The sequence below is a fragment of the Prionailurus viverrinus genome, chromosome B3, assembly GCF_022837055.1.
Source record: "Prionailurus viverrinus isolate Anna chromosome B3, UM_Priviv_1.0, whole genome shotgun sequence".
NCBI lineage: Eukaryota > Metazoa > Chordata > Mammalia > Carnivora > Felidae > Prionailurus > Prionailurus viverrinus.
Window position 1 is genome coordinate 82,110,026 of NC_062566.1, and position 24,260 is coordinate 82,134,285.

Sequence of the window (24,260 nt, forward strand, 5' to 3'; positions counted from 1 at the left end):
TCAGATAAATACACCACAAAAAAAAAAGGAAAGAAAAGAAAAGAAAAGAAAAAAAAAGAACTGTAGGCCAATTTTTTGCATAGATGCAAAATTACTCAACAAAGTATGAGAAAACCAAATCCAACAATACATTAAGAAAAATCATTCACTATTATCAACTAAGATTTATTCTCAGGATTGAATATTTGCAAATCAATCAGTGTGATACATCACATCAGTAAAAGAAAGGGTAAAAACCATATGATCGTTTTAACAGAGGTGGCAGAATCATTTCACAGTACAACATCCATTCATAATAAAAACACTCAACAAAGTAGGTCTAAGGGGAACATACCTCAACATAATAAAGGCCTTATATGAAAAACCCACAGCTAACATGGTGAAAAACTAAGAACTGTTCCCCGTAAAGTATGGAACAAGACAAGGATGTCTGCTCTTACCACTTTTATTAAACATACTATTAGAAGTTTTTGCCCCAGCAGTCAGGTGAGAGAAAAAAAAAAAAAGGCATCCAAACTGGTAAGAAAGAAGTAAAACTCTCACTATTTACAGATAACATGATACTATTTATAGAAAACCCTAAAGACTCCACCAAAAAACTATTAGAATAGATAAATAAATCCAGTAAAGTTTCAGGATACACAATCAATGTACAAGAATCTGTTGCATTCCTGCATACAAATAATGAAGCAACAGAAAGAAATGAAGAAAACGATCGCATTTACAATTTCACCAAAAATAATTAAATACCTAGGAATAAACTTAACCAACTTGGTGAAAGACATGTACTCTGAAAATTAGAAATCAAAGACAACACAAACAGATTTAATGCAATCCCTGTCAGAATACCAATAGCATTTTTCACAGAACTACAACAATCCTAAAATTTGTATGGAACCACAAAAGATTTGGAATAGCCAAAGCAATCTTGAAAAAGAAAAACAGGGGCGCCTGGGTGGCGCAGTCAGTTAAACGTCCGACTTCAGCCAGGTCACGATCTCGCGGTCCGTGAGTTCGAGCCCCGTGTCAGGCTCTGGGCTGATGGCTCAGAGACTGGAGCCTGTTTCCGATTCTGTGTCTCCCTCTCTCTCTGCCCCTCCCCCGTTCATGCTCTGTCTCTCTCTGTCCCAAAAATAAATAAATGTTGAAAAAAAAATAAAAAAAAAAAAGAAAAAGAAAAACAAAACTAGTGGAATCACAATTTCAGTCTTCAAGTTATATTACAAATCTGTAGTAACCAAAACAATATGGTACTGGCATAAAAATAGACACATAGATCAATGGAACAGAATAGAAAGCCCACAATTATATGGTCACTTAATCTTCTACAAAGCAGGAAAGAATATGCGATGGGAAAAAGACACTCTTCAACAAATGGTGTTGGAAGAACTGGACAGCTACATGCAAAAGAATGGACTGTACCACTTTCTTACACCATACACAAAAATAAACTCAAAATGCACTTAGGTTAATGAGACCTAAAACCATAAAAATCCTGGAAGAGAGCACAGACAGTAATTTCTCTGACATCAGCCAAAATTAACACAGCCCAATGTAAAGTTTGAGTTCTACCTTATTTCTTCTCTTAACCTGTGTTATGTATCTCTTCATCATTTTTAGACTGTGATTACTCCAGCTCTTTTTTTTCAAAAATATTTTAGCTATTCTACTTTCATTGCCTTTTATAAATTTTTAAATCAACTTGTCTACATTTACAAAAAAAAATCCTGCTTAAATTTTGATAGGAATTGACTTGTATATAGATCAATTTAAGGAGAAGTGACATATTTACTGTGTTGAATCTTAAAATCCATGAACACAGTATATATCTCCATTTTTGTCTTTTTTTATTTCTTTAATTACCTTTGTAATTTTGAGCATACAGATCCTGTACATGTTTTGTGTTTTTTTTTTTTAGATTTACACTTAATTATTTAATGTCATCTACAAATAAGGACATTTTTGCTAACTTCCTTTCACATGTGTATGCCTTTTCTTTCCCTTTCTTTTTTGTGCTGGCTGGGACTTACAGCATTGTGCTGAATAAAAGTAGTGAAGGCAGACATCATTGCTTTGTTCTCAATCTTAGGGGAAAGCATTCAGTCTTTCACCTTTAAGTATGTTATTAGATAAAATTCTTTGTAGATACCCTTTATCATGAAGACATTCTGTAGAGTTTTTATCACAAATGGATATTGAACTTTAATGAAAAATTTTTCATAATCAGTTGAACACTAAAGTAATTTCAACTTGTGATGCCAAAATTGGATTCCAAATAAGTTATAGTTTACTAACGAAATTGAGAAAATCCTGTTTAACTTGTCTGCTGGTAGGAGGTAGAATTGTGTCCCTCTAGAAAGGTATGCTTAAGTCCCAATGTCTGGTGCCTACGAACATGACTTTATATGGAATACAGATCTTCACAAATGTAATGAAGTTAAAATGAGGCCATACTGCATGAAGGTGGACCCGAATCCAATGACTGGTGTCCCTGTTAGAAGAGGAAAATTTGGACACAGGCTCAAAAACCACCAGAAAGAAAACCATGTCATGACAGAGGCAGAGACTGGAGTGATGTATATGTAAGCCAAAGAATGCCAAAGATTGCTGGCAACCACCAGAAACCAGGAGAAAGGAATGAAACAGATTCTCTCTCAGAGTCTCCAGAAGGAACTCACCCTGCTGACACCTTGATTTTGGATTTCTGGCTTCCAGAACTGTGAGACAACAAATTCTTATTGTGTTAAGCCACCCAATCTGTGATAATTTGTTCCAGCAGCCCTAGGAAACAAATATATTGCTTTGTTCTGGTGACTGTTTTTTAGTTCTAGCATAGTCTTATTTCCTCCCCTATTTTTTTTCTTTGTCTGTGGGCATATTTGTCATAATGGACACATAACACCAAACAATTCAGGTTGTGCATTCTTCCTAGAATGGCTTTTTCAGAGATCATTAAATTTTATAGAAAAGCATATAAATTTCTTATCCTCAATGTGTTTCCAGATTAAAGAAGGACATTCTTGTTGTCCTGTGCTTTGAAAATATAATTTTATGACAGGCCAACATTTTAATATCTTTTCTATGGCCAGCAACAATGGTAGCCATCATTGACACATATCTAAAGGGGCCTCTACCTCCATTTCTATGAAGTAAAAAATCTCATTAAATAATTTTGCATGTTTTGAGAAACCTTTAAAAGTGAACACTTTCATTATAAAAGCCTCAATATCATTGGTAAGCAAATCACACTCCTTTCTAGAAGTGTTGTATGTAAGGTGTGTAGGATATTTAGCAGGTGAGATCCTTTCTTTTTTTTTCTTTTTGATAACAAGTTTGTAGATTAAATGAAAACTATACAAATTTACATCGCTTCTCAGCCTTTTGGCTAAGATCAAGTATAAAACTATACAAATTTACATTTGCACTGTCCAACATCCCGCTAAAACTGAGAAAAATCTAGTTTACATTTGGACAAGATATCAACAATCTATTTTATATTTTCTACAATTTAAACTCTCATAGAAATCAAGAAGAATTTGTAAACCCATTTTACAAATCCAAGTACCTAAAAGATACAGGGAATGATTTTCACTGCTGTAATTTGGCATATTACTTGATATACATGAATGTTAGAGGTATGAATGTTACTAAGTGCTCACATCATTTATTATACACTTATAATAGCACTTACACTATTATTATACACTTATTATAGCACTTATACTAAGTGCTCACATCATTTATTAGAAAGCATGATTGCTATTAAATGCTAACAGAATCGGCTTTACAATGTAAGGGGCCAGTATATCTCCTATCATAAATTTCTTGGGCACCTGGGTTGAGCATCCAACTCTTGATTTCAGCTCAGGTTATAATCCCAGGGTTGTGGGATTGAGCCCCACATCGGGCTCTGCACTGAGTATGAAACCTGCTTAAGATTCTCTCTCTCCCTCTGCCTCTCCCCCGCTCATGTACGTGCATGCCCACTCTATCATGCTCTCTCTCTTGCTCTCTCTAAAATAAAAATAAAAAATAAAAAGAAAATCTTCTTTTGTGTTTTTCCATAAGACATTTTATTTACAACCTGTGAGACAAGATGTATAAATATACTCAGTTTCATAGAACAGTCAAGGAAACAATACAGTAATATGTGTTCTGTGTGGTAAACCCAGGATAATTCAACAGCTACTATTATTGATGTAATTTCGGGAGATAAAAATGCATACATACATAGATACATACATATATACTCTTTTGGTTAATTTGGAAACACTTTTTTATTTCACTGAGAGTTGGGAGATTCAGTTTCTATATGTACTTTCATATCTCCTCTCTCGCATTCCCAACCCCAAATTCTTCTCTCCATATTTTGCAATATGTTCTGTTTTGATTATTTATCTCCCTAATCAAGTTGTATGTGTCCTTCCATTAAGCCCTCATTTTTGGTGATGTGTGGGTCATTCTGGCATTGGTATTGTCATCATTCTCATTTTCATTATCTGAACTCTTAGAAAGCATGGTCATAATATTTACAATGCTAAACATTAAGCTAGCACCATAATGATTCAAAGCGCAACTGTTAACGCACAGAAAAAGTCAAAGATGAACTGATAACTTGAACAGTGACCACGTACTTATGTTGAACTTGTCACTGTACTATGAGTAATGCAGTGTTGGATAGTACATGATTGTGAAGCACAAATCATGGTTGCTAACATTAGTGGGCAGGGGAAAAACTAGCAACTTCAGGAGGCAAGTCATCTATGCTATATCCATCAGATACTAAAACCGGTGTTGCTTTAGCCCTATTTTTGGACTATTATATGAATTTGTGCTTTCCCCCAACTTCTGTACTCATTGTCGAAAACTGGAACTTTATTACATCCAGGGAGGAGTTTCACAAAATGGGTGGTGAGCCATGGGAAACTGATGTAAAAGTAGAGTGGGCTATTGAAAGTGAAACAAAGATTATACTTGGTATACACTGATGAGGACAGCAAACACTGCAGAACCAATACTAACTCCCTATAGAGTCAATATTATGATTTAGAAGGAGGACTATATGCCACTTGTATAAAAAGAAAACAAATACAACTTTGAAAAGTTTGAATGAATAATAGGGAAAGAAATGATGAGATAAAGGCTGTTTTTGCCCTGACTACCTGAGCTCTAGTAGGTCCTCTTACCTTGAGAAGATCTCTGTCCAGTTAATGATGTGCTCTAAGAGAAACATGCAGATCTGCCCAATGAAGAAACTACTTATTACTCGCTCTTGCTTATCACCACTATCCAAATATGCCAGTTTTTAAATGTGCTAAAGGAATCCATACCAACTGATATGAACAGGCTTGAGACTCCTTGTGTAACTCAGAGAGTTTGGTTGCTTTCAAAGGCCACACTCTACCATACAACTGGGTCCAATTGAGGCTATATTATTGCAAGTAGAAAATATTTTAATTGAAATAAGACTTCTTATGAAGAGTCAAGGAGATGTTTTGAAAGTGTGATCAAAATAGACCAACATTTAAAAAATATATAGAAGGTGATTTGAATAACAGTGGTCAGGACAAACATCTAGTGATCTGGGAAAAATAAAGAGAGAAACACTAAGCAAAAATACAAAGAAATGGAGTGAAATGATAGACAAAGAAAACTTAGTATGTGAAAACAAGAGTAACTGTAGAAGTGAAAGGAGTAGGTGAAAGAGAAACCACCTTCAAAGAAAAAATTTAAAAAAAAACTGACTTGAACTGAAAAAAAACTCAAGTTACCAAAATAAAAATAATATAACAAGGACTGGAGGGAATAAATTTCTAAAACTACATGTTTACATATGTAAATATATATATATACACACACATATATATACACACACACACATATATTAAATACATAGACATTTCTAGGTAAAATAATCTAATGATAAAGAGAAAACATTGCACCTTTTCTAGTATAAAGTTGATTATTTGAAAAGGAAAGAGCATCATACTGGCATTCAATTTCTCATTGCAGTACTGGAAGGTAGTATAATGCAACTATGTTTATAAATCTTCCAGGAAAATACTGCAATTTAAAGACCCTGTATCTAGCCAAAATAACATTTATACAAGAGGACAAAACAAAGACTTTTGCTTTTTGACAAGTATAGCTGAGAAAGTACCTATTTATACATTCTGGGAGATTACTTGAAGAATTATTATAGCCAAAAAAAAAGTAAAACAGATCTCAAAAGAGGGAAATACCAGGCATAAGAATCAGTGGAATCCAGTATACCTTAAAATTTATAAAGAACTTAAAAAAAATTTTTTTTTTATGTTTTATTTTATATTTAAGGGGGGGGGGCGGTGAAGGGGCGGAGAGACAGGGACAGAATATGAAGCAGATTCCAGGCTCTGAGCTGTCAGCACAGAGCCTGACGTGGAGCTTGAACTCGCGAACAGTGAGATCATGAGCTGAGCCCAAGTCAGATGCTTAACCAGCTGAGCCACCCAGGCGCCCCTAATTCATAAATAATTTTAAAGCAGTGATTAGATCATTTTAATTGTGATGTTTTGAGGAAGGATTCTCAAAGTATGTTACAAATAACAAGAAAAATAAAAAATATGGCATGACACTACAGTTTTAAACTATTCCAAGTAAACTGTAGAAATGGTAGGTGAGAAACATGTAGGTTTAAAAAAATCTTATTTTGACTTTTAAAGTTCTTCCTTTATCTATTAGGTATATCAATTATGGGGTGATATAAATTTGATTTAGTGTCCCTGAATATGAGAATCAGTAAAGCCAAGTTGATTATTTTGATTTAAAAGGATAGATTTTCCTATTCATGGATATACCTAGTAAATCAACCTAGATTAAATAACATATTTGTATAATATGACCTATACAAATACTAATAAAAATTTACTTTTAAAACAATAACCACAGATGGTCTCTTTTTTTTTTTTAATTTTTTGAATGTTTATATTTGAGAGAGAGAAAGACAGTGTGTGAGTGGGGTAGGGGCAGAAAGAGGGAGACACAGAATTCGAAGCAGGCTCCAGGCTCTGAGGTGTCAGCACAGAGCTTGATGCAGGGCTTGAAAGCCTGATGCGGGGCTTGAACTCCTGGACCTGGAGGTCATGACTTGAGCTGAAGTCAGATACTTAACCAACTGAGCCACCCAGGCACCCCAATTATGAGGTGATATAAATTGGAATTAGTGTCTTGAATATGAGAATCAGTAAAGCCAAGTGGATTATTTTGGTTAAAAGGATAGATTTTCCTATTCATGGATATACATGGTGAGTCAACCTAGATTAAATAAATAATATTTGTATGATATGAACTATACAGGTACTTATAAAAATTTACTTTTTCAACAATAACCACAGACATCTGTTATTTTTAAACATTTATATTTATTCACTGAAAATGTTTAATGAAACCTTATATACTATATAAGAATACAAAAGGAGAATACAAAAAGGAAAAGAAATTTATCATCTACTAGGGAAATAAATATACAAAAAAATACAAATGTAATTAGATGAATGCTATAGATACATAAACAAGGTGAAGTGAAGCATAGGAAAAAGAATGGTCTTTGGGGGAAGATGTGAAAGACTTAACAGAGAGGAAGTTAAGGAGTCTGCCAATGAGCAAAGTAGGACAGGCATGTTGAATATAGGTTAATTGATGAGAAAATGCAAGCGTTCATCCCAGGTAACCAAATTATACAGTAAAACTCTTAAATTGAAATGTTTTGAAATTGGTGTGAAAATGAGATATCTCAAGCATCCACTGTTGAAAGGTCACCTAAGCTATAGTGAGAGGACAGCCCCCTTGCTTCAGTAGTAGCTATGGCTGCTTTGCATGGTTAACAAAACAGGATGGGCTTGTTAGATGGTAACCACACCTTTTCCTTTCCACATTGAAGAGAAAAGCATGATCAGCTGCTATTCCATTTTTTGTGTGTGACTTTCTAGTATTCCCGAGTAGTGCTCAGGGAAAAGACTGTTCCAATATCAGGGTAGAAGTGATTTGCTTTTATTGCTACTATGCTGAGAAATTAGGTCTCCTCTTAGAATTGAGAAATCACAGAATAAACTCTATGGCCTAATATAAATTTTCAAACATAAAAGCTAATAGTTTGTTCCTCTGTTTACATATTTTGCTAGCTTCTGCATATCAGGAGATTCCTTAGAAATTATAGAATTTTAAATGTTACAGATTCTCATGGGAAGTTGGTTTCATAGAAATGCATAACTTTTTTGGTAATCTGCTTATCTCTCTTGTTTGTAATTACATAAATGTTGAAATTTCCTATTTTGGGAGACATAATTTCATAGAATGTCGTAGTTTACTAGCTTTCGATTTTTCATTTCAGAGAGCATAGTGCCCAAGAGGCAATCTAAACAATATTGATTTAGAAAGTTTGCTTTTGTTAATTATTTTTTTTTATTACAACCTCTTCTGGTGAAATGATTTATTTACATGTTGTTTAAAGTTTCTGTCCCTATTAATTGTCCTGATGCCTAACTGAGGCGTTCAGAACTGATAATCGGTAGGCTTTTCTATTCAATGCTGGGAGAACAAGCTGCTTATGATGACCCAACAGAGACATGAGGAAGGTTTGTGAAAGGGGTGTATTCATCCAGCTCTAATCCTTGTTTTCAGAAAGGCAGTGTCTTTAAGTGTTCTCTAATTAGTGAATAGATATGGTTGTAAATTCTTGTAGATACCTCTTTTGTAGCACAGAGATGGATGCCTGGCTTGTTTAAATCCTTGTTTTACATTTCTTTTAAGTGAAATTTTAATATGAACATATAACAATAGAAAATAGCAAAAGCAATTTTTATACATGTAATTATTGCTGTTTTATTATTACGCTCCATTGTGATATTTCTTTTTTAACATTATTGTAATTAGGAACTTGAATATTATGTATCAGAAAATGCTGTCTAAAATAAAATGTGGTTTTATTTTTTGTTTTCCTGCTTGTTTACTTTGCTGATCTCTTTGTATACATAAAATAATATTTACTGCTATGAAATTCTTTTTGGGTTTGGTAAAATTGCTTCTACCAGTCACCTAGGAAATGTAAGCTAGGGAACAAGACACTGATATTTAGGCATACCGAGAGGAAATATATTGCTTCAGTGAACTGAATATAAAACATGATCAGCGAAAACACCTGGAAATCAAAAAGAACAGATTTTAGTTATGCTTCTCTTTTTCAAAGAACTTAAGTGCTTAGCTATTATTGTTAGTACTAGAGAAGTAAGTTGGCAGTGACATTTGAAATATGATAAATAAAAGCCTACAGAATGTCTGCTTCTACTTTTAGTACTTCTCTGATTCCTTTTTCAGAAATTGCATAATGGAAACTACCATAGAGTTAATGCAACTCTAATATACAACCTTACTTGTTGTAATAAATGTATTCTCTATTACTGTGTAATGATAAAGCCATAGTTATTGAAACTGCCAAAGAGATTGAAACAGAGGGATAGGAGCTTTTTGCCTTTATCACCTGTATTATTAATTGGAGATAATTACTGCAGAGCAGCTGGCTGTTGGTTTTAGGGAGCATCAATTGTTCTCCTCACCCAGCTGTTGACTAATAAGGATAGTCAACACATCTGTTTCAACAGCTGGTAATTAACAAAAGCCTAATTGCTGCAACTCTTTTAACATCCAATCTGTGAAAAAGAAGGGATGTAGAAGAATATTATTTACTTTGTGCTTTGCACTTTCTGAGACCAGTTTCTCTTTTTTCTTTCTCCCTCCACTTTTTTTCTTACTTTGAACACCACTGCCTTTGTATGAAGCATTGAATGGCAGGAGAACACAATATGGTAATCCAGAGCTTAACTTTTTCAGATCTTTGTTGGTGTTTCTTATTGCAACATTTCTTTGCTAACTTGCAAGATAAAATGGATCAAAAGCATTTTGAGTAGTTCCATACAACAGTTAAAATCCGCAGCAGTGTGCCCTAGGCTGTGTTGCTGTTGTCTGCAGCATCCAAAAGGAAACAGGGAATTCTCTTTTCTTATGCTTTTCACATGCTTAGACACAACTCCTAAATAATTCCACATTCATACACAGATATTTTGTTTTAATTATTATTACATATATTGGTTACCAGAAATTAAGTCACTCCTTCTTCTGTTGGCTTAGCAGTTTTTCTTCCTTTGGTTGAAAACTAAAAACTGGGGAAAAAAAAAAAAACCTAGTTGTTTTTCTTAATGTCTGTATGTCAACTTAAGGTATTTAAGAAAATCTTTAATTTATGAAATCTTTCTTGGTCTGTTTTTCTTTAAACTGTATTTTGGTCTTTTTAAAATTTTTTAATTCAGGTAAGTTCAATTATTTCTTATTGATTTTTATAATAAATGAACAGGAAATTTACTGGGCTAGTCATAGAAACCTTAGTAAAATGGTCTCACAGATTAGAGATTTATAAATTGACATTTCTTTTATTTGATTTCTTTTAGTACTCTTATTTAGTTATGAACTATTTCAGTAAAAATATCTTTCATGTAGCCTTGGTTATAAAGTTTTATATTTATGTTTTTTATAGTTACAACTTTTGATAGTTATATATTAACATTTACATTATTAAAGGATTCACATTGTTAAAGGCAGTTATGGAGAATGTCTCAATTTCTATTTGTCAGCATTTTGTCAGTTAGTTAATTACTTATCTATGCTTTCCCCCTTTAAAAAAGTTAGACTATAAACACCTATAACTATACGTTAAATTAGAATATGTGGCAGTATTGGCAATCAGACACATGACAAGTTTAGGACACAGTCACTTTATCACTCAGCTGAACTGTGCTAACTGCTGTAGTGATTCTGACATGTTTAAATATGTTTGTCTCCTATAAAAATTTCCATTTAAAATACACCTTATTAAAATGTGTTCCTTTCTTCAAGAATGTGTTTGTTTTCCAGTTATCATTACCTTTCCATAGTCTTTTACATTTCCTTTGTAGCCTATATAGGAAAACTTGATGAATGAAAATTTTATTTTTATTAATTAAAGATCATATAATCATACCAATTTCCTTTTAATACATCCATAAAATTTTAGATTAATGTCAAAGTTAATTTGATAGACAATGATTATGGCACTTATTTAATGGGAGTATCTGAAAAGTCCTTAGCTAAAATGTTAGTCAAGTTCACTTGATTAATCTCGCTTCACTTCTCAGTTGGCAATATTTCTGTGCAGGCAGTTCTTTAATTGTTGTTAGGTATGTTGAAAGGTATAGAAATTCTACCCAAGTGCTTGCCATGGACTGAATTGCAGATTGCATAATTTCAAAATTTTTTTGCTGGCAAGACAAGTTTAGTTCAGCAGGTGTTCAGGTGATGAAGTATATTATAGATGTAAAAAAAAAAATACATGATCCTGAACAAATAAACAAAATACTGCTGACTAAAATTCTAACTAAATAGGAGGGCACTGGCATGTAGAGAAATGTTTACGACTCAAGTGGAAAGGAGGAGAATATTGTCATTTTGGGAAATGTTTGCTTCTTCGGTTTAAATAAGAATTTAATTTTCTCTGTGTGCTCATGTTCTTAGGTAGTACAAGAGAAAGCAAGCTTAGTGAAAGGAATGTATCATGCCATGAGAAAGGAGAATGAACTTTTTGGGGAAACTCACATTCCAGCTGATGCTTTAAGTGTTTTCTTGCATGTAATTTTTTTCCTGAGGAAATGATCTCAGGAATAAGTAGTGTGGTAGACAGAAATTCAATAATTTAATAGGGATTCTCTCTAGATGATAAATATGACATGATTAACCTGTTTTCTAAATGTTAAAAGAGGCAAATCTCATTAAATGGTGGACAGATTATTAGTGAAGCCAGTGAAGTGATCAGTGGTTTCACACATATTAGTATAAATGACTTTCAGAGGTGTAGTCAACAAGTCTCAGAGACCAGACATCTCAATGGATCTAACTAGCAACAAATCTTAGTTCAAGGTAATATCTTCTGAGATAGAGTTCATTCAACAGAAAAGATAAAGCCTCCACAGTCTGAATCCATGGACAAAGAAATAGTTCCAGACAAATGTGTTACATGATTTGTCTTAAAAAGTAAATTCTATCATACACTAAAAATAAAAATACAAAGAAATTTTCCCAATAAATGATAGTGAATGGAAAAAGAGCTAATAATTGGAGTAAACTGTGTCATTTCTGGAGTCATCACAATAGGATATAATGGCATGTTTCAAGTTGAAGAGGTTGGCAACGTAGTTAATGCACAGACTTAGGGTTATTTGCTGAACTGGTAGTCAAGAGTTCTGAGTTCAAATTCTGCTTCTAACACTAACTTTTATTTATAATTTTAAAAACCAAGAGGGTTTTTTTTTTCCTAAAGAATTCACATTGTCAAAGGCAGTTACGGAGAATGTCTCAATTTCTATTTGTCAACATTTGGTCAGTTAGTTAATTACTTATCTATGCTTTCCCCCTTTAAAAAAGTTAGACTATAAACACCTATAACTATATGTTAAATTAGAATATGTGGCAGTATTGGCAATCAGACACATGACAAGTTTAGGACACAGTCACTTTATCACTCAACTGAACTGTGCTAACTGCTGTAGTGATTCTGACCATTAAATTGTTTTAGGGGCACCTGGGTGGCTCAGTCGGTTAAGTGTCCAACTTCAGCTCAGGTCATGATCTCGTGGTTCATCAATTCGAGCCCCGCATCGGGCTGTGTGCTGACAGCTCAGAACTTAGAGCCTGCTTTGGATTCTGTCTCCCTCTCTGTCTGCCCCTTCCCTGCCTGCACACTGTCTCTCTCTCTCTCTCTCTCTCTCTCTCTCTCTCTCTCTCTCTCAAAAATAAAGATTTAAAAAATTTTTTAATTGTTTTAAATGGTTTTAATTCTTTTTTAAAGAATATATTTAGTTTTGAGAGAGAGAGAGGGCACTTGCATGCAGGAGCAGGAGAAGAACTGGGGACAGAAGGGGGGTGGGGGCAGGTGTGGACAAAGGATCTGAAGGAGGCTCTGCTTACAGCAGACAGTCCCACGTGGGGTTCAAACTCAGGAACCGTGAGATTATAACCTGAGCTGAAGTCTGATGCTTAACTGCCTGAGCAATTTAGGCGTCCCTAAATAGTTTTAAATTTTTTCAGTGTTTATTTATTTATTTTTGAGAGAGAGAGCAAGCAGGGGAAGGACTGAGAGAGAGGAAGACAGAATCCCAAGCAGACTTCCCACTGTCAGCGCAGAGCCTGACACAGGCTGAAACTCACAGACCATGAGATCATGACCTGAGCTGAAACCAAGAGTCGGTTGCTTAACCAACTGAGCCACCCAGGTGCCCCAGTAGTTTTATTTCTTACATTATATTATCGTAGAGCAAAGGAAACTGTTATTACAAGACAGGAAGGCATGGGGCACCTGGCTCTCTCAGTTAGTGATGCATGCAGCTCTTGATCTTGGGATTGTGGGTTTGAGTCCCGCATTTGGTGTAGAGATTACTTAAAAATAAAATCTTTAAAAAAAGACAAGAAATCAAAGAAACAATAATAATATCACACAAATTACAGAGCTAAAAATGATGATATTGGAAGTTTATTTCATGATGCTCTTAACCATCTGATCAAAATTTTTATGTAGACAATCTACATCTTTAGTACTTCCATAAAACAATGTTAAAAGTGAAAAATATTGTTAGGATGACTATATCCAAATTTTATTTATATTTTTCATGTATTTGTATTTTAGAGTAGACAGCCCTTCAGTGGGCTCTTTTCAGAGAAGGGCTTCCAAATGCAACCTGAAACCTTCTTTGAATCATTTCTGCTTAAAAGCAGGCGAAGAATATTACAAGTAAATAAATCCAGTAATATACCAAATGTAAGAATTCTAAACATTAAATTATAAAAACATATTGGTCCATTTGTGATGGTACAATATGTGTTAAAATTTCAATATACACTTCTCCTTCCTGCAGTGTGGCAAGAAGATACTGTGGGGACTCTTTTGCTGTTAACCTAGCAGGTCCTGGAAAAGATACTTTAATGCATTGCTAGACTCACAAAAATAAAGGAAACCTTTAAAAGACTTTACTTCACAAAAAAATTGAGAGTAGAACCAGAGACAAACCCCTCTCCAATAGTAAGCAAACAGATGGTCTACAGCTATACCAGGGCAAACATCTATGGAGGTACTTTCATCTTCAGTTGGGATCCCAATTTCTAGACCATCAGCAAGGCTAAAGAGCTGAGCCAGAAACTCTGGCATTATTGTAGGCTTCTTGAACTTTACCTAGGAATTGTCTGTCATGGATCCCTGATGAAACAGGCACAAGTCCTATTCAGAGGAAGGCATCCCTAATTTAGTCCAGGAAGATCCCATAAGTTATTACCAAGAAAACATGAACTCACAACCAAAGATCAATCAAGTACATGAGGAAGAAAAACATCACAAGTGACAGTCACAACAGACAGAACCAAAAAAGAACACATACACACACCCTCACAAACACACAAACTCACTAAACAAAGTCTTCTAAAGAATATAGAATATTTTGGGGCGCCTGGGTGGCGCAGTCGGTTGAGCGTCCGACTTCAGCCAGGTCCCGATCTCGCCGTCTGTGAGTTCGAGCCCCGCGTCGGGCTCTGGGCTGATGGCTCAGAGCCTGGAGCCTGTTTCCGATTCTGTGTCTCCCTCTCTCTCTGCCCCTCCCCCGTTCATGCTCTGTCTCTCTCTGTCCCAAAAATAAATAAAAACGTTGAAAAAAAATTAAAAAAAAAAAAAGAATATAGAATATTTTGTTCAAAATGCTTCAATGAAGTTTATAACTAGAGTATGAATCACAACCATGAATAAAACCAAGAGCTTTTTCTAGAAAATAACCATGCAAATCTGAAAAAGAATCACGTGCAAGTTCAAAAAAAATTTTTTAAGTAAGACACTCTAGGTAATTGTCAGATTATATATACAGCCAAAGAAAGAATTAGGGAGCTGGAAGACATATGAATTGGAATACATCTGAAAAATTACCCATAATACAAAACCAGTAGACAAAACAAAAATTAAGAAATATAGAGTAAGGTAGTCCAACAAACATTTAAATGGATTCCCAAAAGGAGAGAATACAGACAATCCTGGAAAAGCAGTGTTAGAACAGAAAATGACTGAGATTTTTGTAAAACTGATGAAAGATATTCTTTGAAAGCAAGATAAGAAATACATACCTAGTCACATCATAATGAAATAGAAGAATTTTAACATCAAAGACACATTCATAATAGTAGCCAAAAAAGATTACTTTTAAATGAGCAACAGTGACACAGATGACTTCTCAACAGAGCAGTGGAAGTCAGGAAACATTGGAATAATGCTTTCAATGTGCTGAAGGAAAATAGTTCCTAATTTAGAATCATATACTCAACATGAATATCTTCAAAGAACATGAAATGAACACGTTTTCAGACAACTAAAAATTGAGTGGGTCATTTGCTTTATAGTAAACTTTAAGAGCTGTTGTTTAGACAGAGGAACATGATTCCATAAGGGACCTTCCAACGAGGAAAGAATAAAACACAAAAGAAAAGTCACAAATTTAAATGCACATTGACTCAAAACAAAAAGTTAATTATGTTGGTTGAGGTTTAAATCTAGATAAATTAGAATACATTAAGAATAAACAGTAACAAATAAATTAGGAATAAATAGAGGTAAAGGGATTTAGGTCCTCTCATTGTCAAGAAGTATTAAATTAGGTTTTTGATAAGTCAAACTTTTATCTTGTAGTTCCTGGGATAACCATTCAAAGAATGTAAAGGATGGTATAACATTGAAATTAAAGAGGGGGAAATGGGATGGTAATAAAAGAATCAATCCAAAAGATAACAAAGAAAGGTGATACAAAAAAGTAAGAGAAGTAACAGGACAAAAAGAACATCATAGGATTACATATTGAAACCCTAATTTATTGATGGTGACATTAAATGTAAAAGGATCAAATATTCCAGTTAAAAGATGAAGATTGTTAGACTGGAAAAAAAAATATATGCTGTTTACAATAGTCACTTCTAAACCTAGGCATATAAAAAACATTGAAGTTAACAAGCTATAAAAAAGATATGCCATACAGGGGCGCCTGGGTGGCGCAGTCGGTTGAGCGTCCGACTTCAGCCAGGTCACGATCTCGCGGTCCGTGAGTTCGAGCCCCGCGTCAGGCTCTGGGCTGATGGCTCAGAGCCTGGAGCCTGTTTCCGATTCTGTGTCTCCCTCTCTCTCTGCCCCTCCCCCGTTCATGCTCTGTCTATAAAAAAAAAAAAAAAAAAAAAAAAAAAAAAAAAAGATATGCCATACAAAAGCTAATAAAAAGAATGCTTTAGAAATTATATTAACATCAAGCAAAATACAATTCAAAGCTACAAGGTTTTTTTTTTTGTTTGCTTTGCTTTCTATGTAATAAGTGAAATGATGCCTCCCAGGTGATTTCCTGCCATACTGCAGTGTTACTGTGCAAGCACATGGTTGCCATGAACCACTATTAACTTCTTTTTTCCTCCTATTATTATATGCCCTGAAGAACCTGTTGAACTGTGGATTTCAAATGCTTTGTTTCATTGCCTTCAGAAACTTGTTCATTCTAGACAGATTCTTCACTTTTTCAGGTATCTAACAACATTAACCAAAAGCTTATATAGAACAATAGGTATTCTAGGCGCTATGTAAACCTGTACTCTCTGACACTAGATCCATAATCAGCAAACTATGACCTCTAAACCGGCTGACTGTTTCTGTAGATAAAGTTTTATTGGAACCCAGTGTTGCCTGTTCATTTATATATTGTCTATGGCTGCTTTCACACTACAAAAACAGTTGAGTAGTTGCAAGCGAGACTATATGGCCTACAAGTCTAAAATATTTAATATCTGGACTTTAATGATCATACTGCAGACTACCACATGACTTGAACTTGTACTTAAAGCCCAATCCTTCTCACCTTATTGACCTATTACTTGGTACAGTGCTATTTCATATTGACTTCAGTTATTTCCCCAATAATTTTATACCTAAAGTTCAATAGTGTCTATTGTACAGCTTACATACTTGTTCACTTTGATATGGCTCTATCGTATGGTAAATTATCTCATTTTATCATTATCTAATAGTCATGTGAGATGGGTATTATCACCACCATTTTACCATTTTACCTTTATCAGAGGCCCTAATTCAGACTCATAGAACTGCTTGCTGGTAGCCAAACCCAGTTTTACTCTTAGTCACTGTGCTGCACTCTGTTTCTGGCATACTTCTCTTTACCTCCCTTCTCTGTTTCGCAGACTCAGCTCACTGCTCATGGATCATTGTCTGCCTATGAATGTTTTTGACTTCTGCTTCCATTACAAACTGTTTTCTTCCCTTCCTCATGTCAGAGCATACATCACTAGACAGTGCAGATATGACTGCTTTTGAGTCTGGAAACTGATCATCCTTGGTCTGAAAGGCATTTCATAGGGACATAATATTACCTCATTGGAATCGTCTTTAAAGAGCATTGCATATGGTAATATACGTGGTGAGAAATCCGTTTTCCTATGAAGGGGAGGTATAATTGAAATCCAGTCATTTTTAGCCTTTTGATAGTAGCTTTTTTTTTTTAGATACTTCTTTGCAAGGTTTTTAGTTATTTTTCTTTAATAGGTTCTTACCCTGCTTCTGAGGTTTAAAAAGTCAAATACTAGGATGGCTATAGTCCTATTGTTAAGCAATTTTCTAATTTGATGTGTTATTTGAACATAGCTAATTACATTCCTTACAAATGTGTTTAATACTGTAACACAGTTTATATATCCATGATTATAAAAAATTCTTTTAAAACAATTAACATACATATTAAATTATGCCATATTGAGGGGCGCCTGGGTGGCGCAGTCGGTTAAGCGTCCGACTTCAGCCAGGTCACGATCTCGCGGTCCGTGAGTTCGAGCCCCGCGTCAGGCTCTGGGCTGATGGCTCAGAGCCTGGAGCCTGTTTCCGATTCTGTGTCTCCCTCTCTCTCTGCCCCTCCCCCGTTCATGCTCTGTCTCTCTCTGTCCCAAAAATAAAATTAAAAATGTTGAAAAAAAAAAATAAAAAAAAATAAAAAAAAAAAAATTATGCCATAATGAAATGTAGTCTTGAATGGTAGAATAAGCAATATTTTCTGGATACTTTATTCTGGTTCCAACTTTCCTTCTCACCAACTATGAAACCTTGGACAATTTCCAAATGTTTCCCTAAACATATGTTAACAAAAATTTTCTCACCTGTAAAGTAAGATCCTTTTCAGGTCTAAAATTATTTGGTTCTGTGATTTAATTTGTACCGTATCTTTCTTTATTTAGCAGGTATCACACATAAGATCAAATGCCTCTGTTCTCTGATAAAAACAGGTTACCATTAATGGTCTTGGAGTTACCAAAGGAAGGCTTAACTATATCAGACTGTTACTATTAAAAACACATTCAAACAAAACATAACAAGATTTTGAAGTAAGATAAAAGTGGTTTCTCCACAATATCCATACAAATAGTGTTCAGTGATGGGGATACTGTAGTCTTTTCTTTGTCTGTCATTTTAAGGTACTAGATAAGACTCCAAGAAAACAATTCAGTTCATTTCTAATATGATAACAGTATAAATTGTTGTTCTATTTATATGGCATTGCTCAAAATGTAGTTTTAGAATGAGCCATTTAATTCTAAGACTAACCCTAACATTGGTTAACCAACTTGTTTTTCACTCACTTAAGGTAAATAAATTCTGGCAATGTACAGCATGGTAACTAAAGTTAATAGTACTGTGTCATATTTAAAAGTTGTTACGAGGGATCCCTGAGTGGCTCAGTTGGTTAAGAGTCTGACTTCTGCTCAGGTCATGATCTCACAGTTTGTGAGTTCAAGCTCCGCATCGCGGTGTGTGCTGACAACTCAGAACCTGCAGCCTGCTTCAGATTCTCTCTCTCTTTCTCTCTCTCTCTCTCTCTCTCTCTCTCTCTCTCTCCCTCCCTCCCTCCCTCCCTCCCTCCTTCTCCTCCTCCCCCACTTGTGCTCTGTCTCTCTCTTTCTCTCTCTCAAAAACAAATAAACATTAAAAAAATTTTAAGTTGCTAAGAGAGTAAATCTTAAAAGTTCCCATCACAAGAAAAAAAATGTGTAACTATGTGAGCTGATGGATGATAACTAAGTTTATTGTGGTAACCATTTCACAATATATGCAATATATGCATACATCAAATCATTATGTTGTGCACCTAAAACTAATACAATGTTATATGTCAATTATATCTCAATAAAACTGGAAATGAATGAAAAAAATATAATGGTCCAAGAAAAAAGGTATAGTGAGAAGACTAAAGATGTAAAACACACACTGATCGTTTTGTAAACTTTTATTATTATCGAAACTATTATCAGATGATGATTTGATTCCATTGTCACCTAGAATTAGTTTAGCTGCTTCTCACACATGCTTTAAGCAATACCCTTTCTTTACATGTTGGGAATAAGTATCAAAGGTAGATGGAGGACATATGAATTCTGGAGTACACCATTGGCGATTTCAATGAAAATTTCAAGTTTTCCTATACAGAAAACAAAAGAAAGAATCAAGAATGTTGCAGTTCTTTTTATTTAATAGAGAATTCTACTCATGATAGACAAAGTATGGCTATTGTGTGTGAATGGAGTGAGGAGATGCGAAAAAACTTAAAACACGTGCCACCGTCCAGAAAAAGATATTTTGCTATTGCTCAGGAGATAATTTTATTGTTTTAGAGGAAGGAAATATATTAGGTTGAAAATCATTTCACATTGGGGCGCCTGGGTGGCTCAGTCGTTAAGCTTCTGACTTTGACTCAGGTTATGATCTCACGGTTTGTGAGTTCGAGCCCCGCATCAGGCCCTGCGCTGACAGCTCAGAGCCTGGAGCTTGCTTTGGATTCTGTGTCTCTGTCTCTCTCTGCTCCTCCCCAACTTATGCTCTGTCTGTCTCTGTCTCTCAAAAATAAATAAACATTAAAAAAAAAATCATTTCACATTTTGGGACGCCTGGCTGGCTCAGTCAGTAGAGCATCAAACTCTTGATCTTCAGGGACTTGATCTCAGGGTCATGAGTCCAATCCCCACGTTGGGCATAGAACCTACTTTAAAAAAAAATAAAACATTTAAAAAAATAATTTCACATTTAAACATTGCTGTATGCTTGTTACAATACATGGTGCCTTGTAAGTATTATTGGCATGATTTTTCTGCATAAAATTATGGTGTTTTAAAATAAGCATCTTAGGGGTGCCAGGGTGGCCCAGTTGGTTAAGCATACTCTTGACTTCAGCTCAGGTCATGATCTCACCATCATGAAACTGAGCCCCCTATCAGATTCTGTCTATCTCCCTCTGCCCCTTTTTCACCCTCATGCACACATTCTCTCTCTCTAAAATAAAATGAAGGGGGAAAATAAAAGAAATAATAAAATCAGTAGCATATTAGATTCAATGAAATTTGGTGATCAGTTTATAAAATTTGTTTAGAGAGTTTAAAAAATATAATTGTGATGATATATGCTTAAAAATACTTTTTGTTATAATGGTAAAATTAGTGGATTTAGGAGACCATGTTTTAGTCAAGACAGATGTTTGTATAGGTAAATTTTGGTGGAGTAAACAGCATAATGTTACTAGTATTAGGGAGAGATGAACCAGAAACAGTTTGAGAAGCAAAAGATCCAGCTAAAGACTAAATAATAGTTGGTCCCATTACCAAAACTAAATACACACATGACTCCCAGTTACAAGACTCCTTGTCTTGTACACTTGATCCAAACATTGTATGGATCAAAACTCAATGTAATGATGCACATAATGATCAGAAGTATAGCATCAAGTTTCCTGCATTTTTACCTTGAGCAGGACTTGGGTGGAAGTTTAAGAAAAACTTAGGTGTCATTTTGGAGGAATTAGAATAAAGAACAAAAAGAGAAATTATATGTGGAAAGGCTTGAGTGATATTTAAAAAGGCAGCATGCTCAAGAGTATATAATACATCTCTGCTGTCCTTTTCCCTGCAAGTGTGGCTATGACACACAGAAATTAACCAACCCTGGGGCACCGGGGTGATTCATTCAGTTAAGCATCCACCTCTTGATTTCGGCTCAGTTCATGATCTCACAGTTAGCATATCAGGCTTCCGCACTGATGGTGTGAAGCCTTTTTGGAATTGGTCTGTTCTCTTTCTGCCCCTCCCCTGTTCACACTCTCTCTCTCTCAAAAAATGTAAATAAAACCTTTAAAAAACAAAATTACCAAGTGCTTGTGAACCTACATGTTGGTATTATTTTTCAAATTCTTAAATACTTTTTGTCATCTGTCATATGTTCTTGAGAATATAAATTGACTTAGCAGATATATGTGTATGTGTAAACATACATGTTAAGTGTTTACATGTATTTACATAATGTATATACCAGAATATTATAGTTTTGCAAGCTGCTTAATATTCATGAACTTCAGTTTTATCACCAGGGATAATAGGAGTTATCTCATAGGTGGATTGTGGGGCTAGACCATAGATTTCAAGCATTTGATACAATGCCCCAATCTATAGTAGGCATTCAACAAATGGCATTGCTATTATAGTTAAACACAGATGCTTTAAAGTTACATCTATTTAGGCAGCAAGTTTGGCAGTTTCTTTACAATGTATATAATTTTATATAAAGTATATAAACACATTATACATATTTACCATAAGACCCAGCATTTCCATTCTTTGGTACTTACCTAAGAGAAATGAAGGTATAGTTGCACAAAATGACTATATGCTGATGTTTATAGCAGCTTTATTAATAATTGCTCCAAACTGGAAACAACCCAAATGTCCATCAACTGGTGAATGGATATATAGATTGTGGTACATCCATACTCAGTGATATAAAGGAATGAACTGTCGGTATGTGTAATGCTCAAAAGCTCAAAAGCATTAAGTTAAGTGAAAGAAGCCGAATTCAAAAAGCTGCCTACTATATGATTCTGTTTATGTGACATTCTAGAAAAGACAAAACTACAGGGCTAAAAATCGTAAGTGCTTGCCAGGGACTGGGTGTAAAAGGAAAGCATTGACTATATTGGTACACAAGGAAACACTTTAGAGTAATGGAAATATTCTGTTTCTTGAAGATAGATTATCTATAAAGTACATAGCCATATAGTGAAAGTATAAAATATCCTTGAAAATGATGAGCCCAAATTCATTGAAATGTTTCACTTGAGGCAATGGGGGGGAGGGGGCGGTTGGAAGGGAAGGAGGGAATGTAACTAGTAAGTGCAATATATGGGTTGGGGTAAAAGATTTGTTTTTAAATAGGAAGCAAAATAGCAAAATATTTTTTAAATTTAAAACAAAGTTTGTAACAGTGTATAAACAATCCCATTAATATTGTAAATAGGTTTACTTATATTTATACATATATAAATATGTATATATAATATACATATATTTACACACATAGTTGTAAATATACATGTCTGCTTATATATTCACATATAATTTCTGGAAGTATATACAACAAACAGGTGACTACTAATCTCAGGAGGGGATTTGTATTACTGAGTGTTGGAGATGGAACAAAGATTTACTTTACATGGAATATTTTCTTGTACTTTTTGAATTTCATTAGTTTTTTTAATGCATATGTTTTTATATGAATATACACATAAACGAATGCATGCAATTTTTATTAATTAAACTGTAGGAAATACGAGAAATATGATGCCTGAGGAACAGGAAAAATATCTTGTTCACTAATTTCCTTAATGGTTTTGACATAAAGTTTGTTATTGACCTGTAATGTGATGGAATTATAGGACATTAATAGTGAAACTAGGAAATAAAATAGAAGTAAACAGTACATTTAAATTAGTTTTCTTACATATAACATAAATCCAACTCAAGCTAGCCTAAGCCAAAAAAAGATTTATTTACCCAGGGAGTCCAAGAAATGGAATGGATCTGGAACTGTCTGGCATAGGGGATCCAGGAGTACCAGTGATGTCATCAGGATTCAGTTTTCTTCTGGGGCTGGTGGGATGGAATACTGTGTTTGAACAACCTGGATGATACATACCTGAGGTAGTGGGGAACGAAGTTCATTCTAGCCACCAGGACTGAACAAGATCACTGTGGCAAAGGGTAAGGGTATTTTTCTAAAAAGGAAATGCTAGCCAGATGAACATATATCTGATAAAATAGAAAAAGGCGGTTGTAAAGCCAGAAAGTTTAAAATAGCTTTGAACAGAGTCACCAGGGCCTAGACATAAGATTAGACATTTGGAATTAATAAATTCAGTGGATTTGCTATGAAGCAACACCAAATCTTGATAGCCAACTAAACGTGAAAAGAGAAGTGAAAAAATAAATATTACTAGAAGCATGGGAATTTAAGTAAAATTTTCATGTTCCTATTTTTGCAGAAATTTCTTAGGCAGAAATCTTCATTTTGGCTTTTTCCTACTAGAACATTGTTGGTTTTGTTTTTTTGGTGTCAGAGGGGTTTTTGTTTTGTTTTGGATTTTTTTTGTTGTTGTTTTGTTTTGTTTCATTTTTTTCAGCAGAAGTACCAGGTTAAAAAAAAAATCAAAATAGTCGTCTAAGGTATTTGTCATTGTAACATATTTATTTAGCAAATTCTCTATTACCTGTCCAGTATTTGATATTCCTTAAATACATCCAACAGGATGTTTGACATTTTGTAAGTTGAATGTAATATGTCCTTTTTTGTGTGATTCTTTTTGACTAACCATTTAGTCACAATGGGTATCTGTGCCTTTCATGTTAGCATTTCAGTCACATTTTATAATTTACTGAAAATTGGCAATGCTGTCAATTATTGGCATAAAGAACCAGCCACCTATTTTTAAATGCTTTTTAATAATTTTTGAGAATGTTTTATCTATAATTCTAGAATGTGACATGTTAAGGCAAGCACTCAAATATCTTAAATTTAAGAAGTAACTCTGTTAGATTTGCTAACCCAGATAGAGAACAAATCAATTAATTTAATTCCTAAATTATATACAGAGACCTGAACTGCTACATGTTTTTATTATTCTCTGTTATTTAAATAGAAAAGTGGCATTGTCCAGTGTTCACTTACATGACACTACTTTTCCTCTGGTCAGGATTTCACAGTTTGTCTTATGACTTCATTCTTATGGAAGAAAATAATCCCAGAGAAATTATGAGTTCAA

The 24,260-nt window shown here is 34.4% G+C and overlaps 1 protein-coding gene across 8 annotated transcripts in view; it reads left to right on the top strand.

Moving 5' to 3' along the window:
- MIPOL1 (mirror-image polydactyly 1) overlaps positions 1 to 24,260 on the top strand; it is a 329,171-nt gene that overhangs the window by 185,798 nt on the left and 119,113 nt on the right. The window lies entirely within an intron of this gene.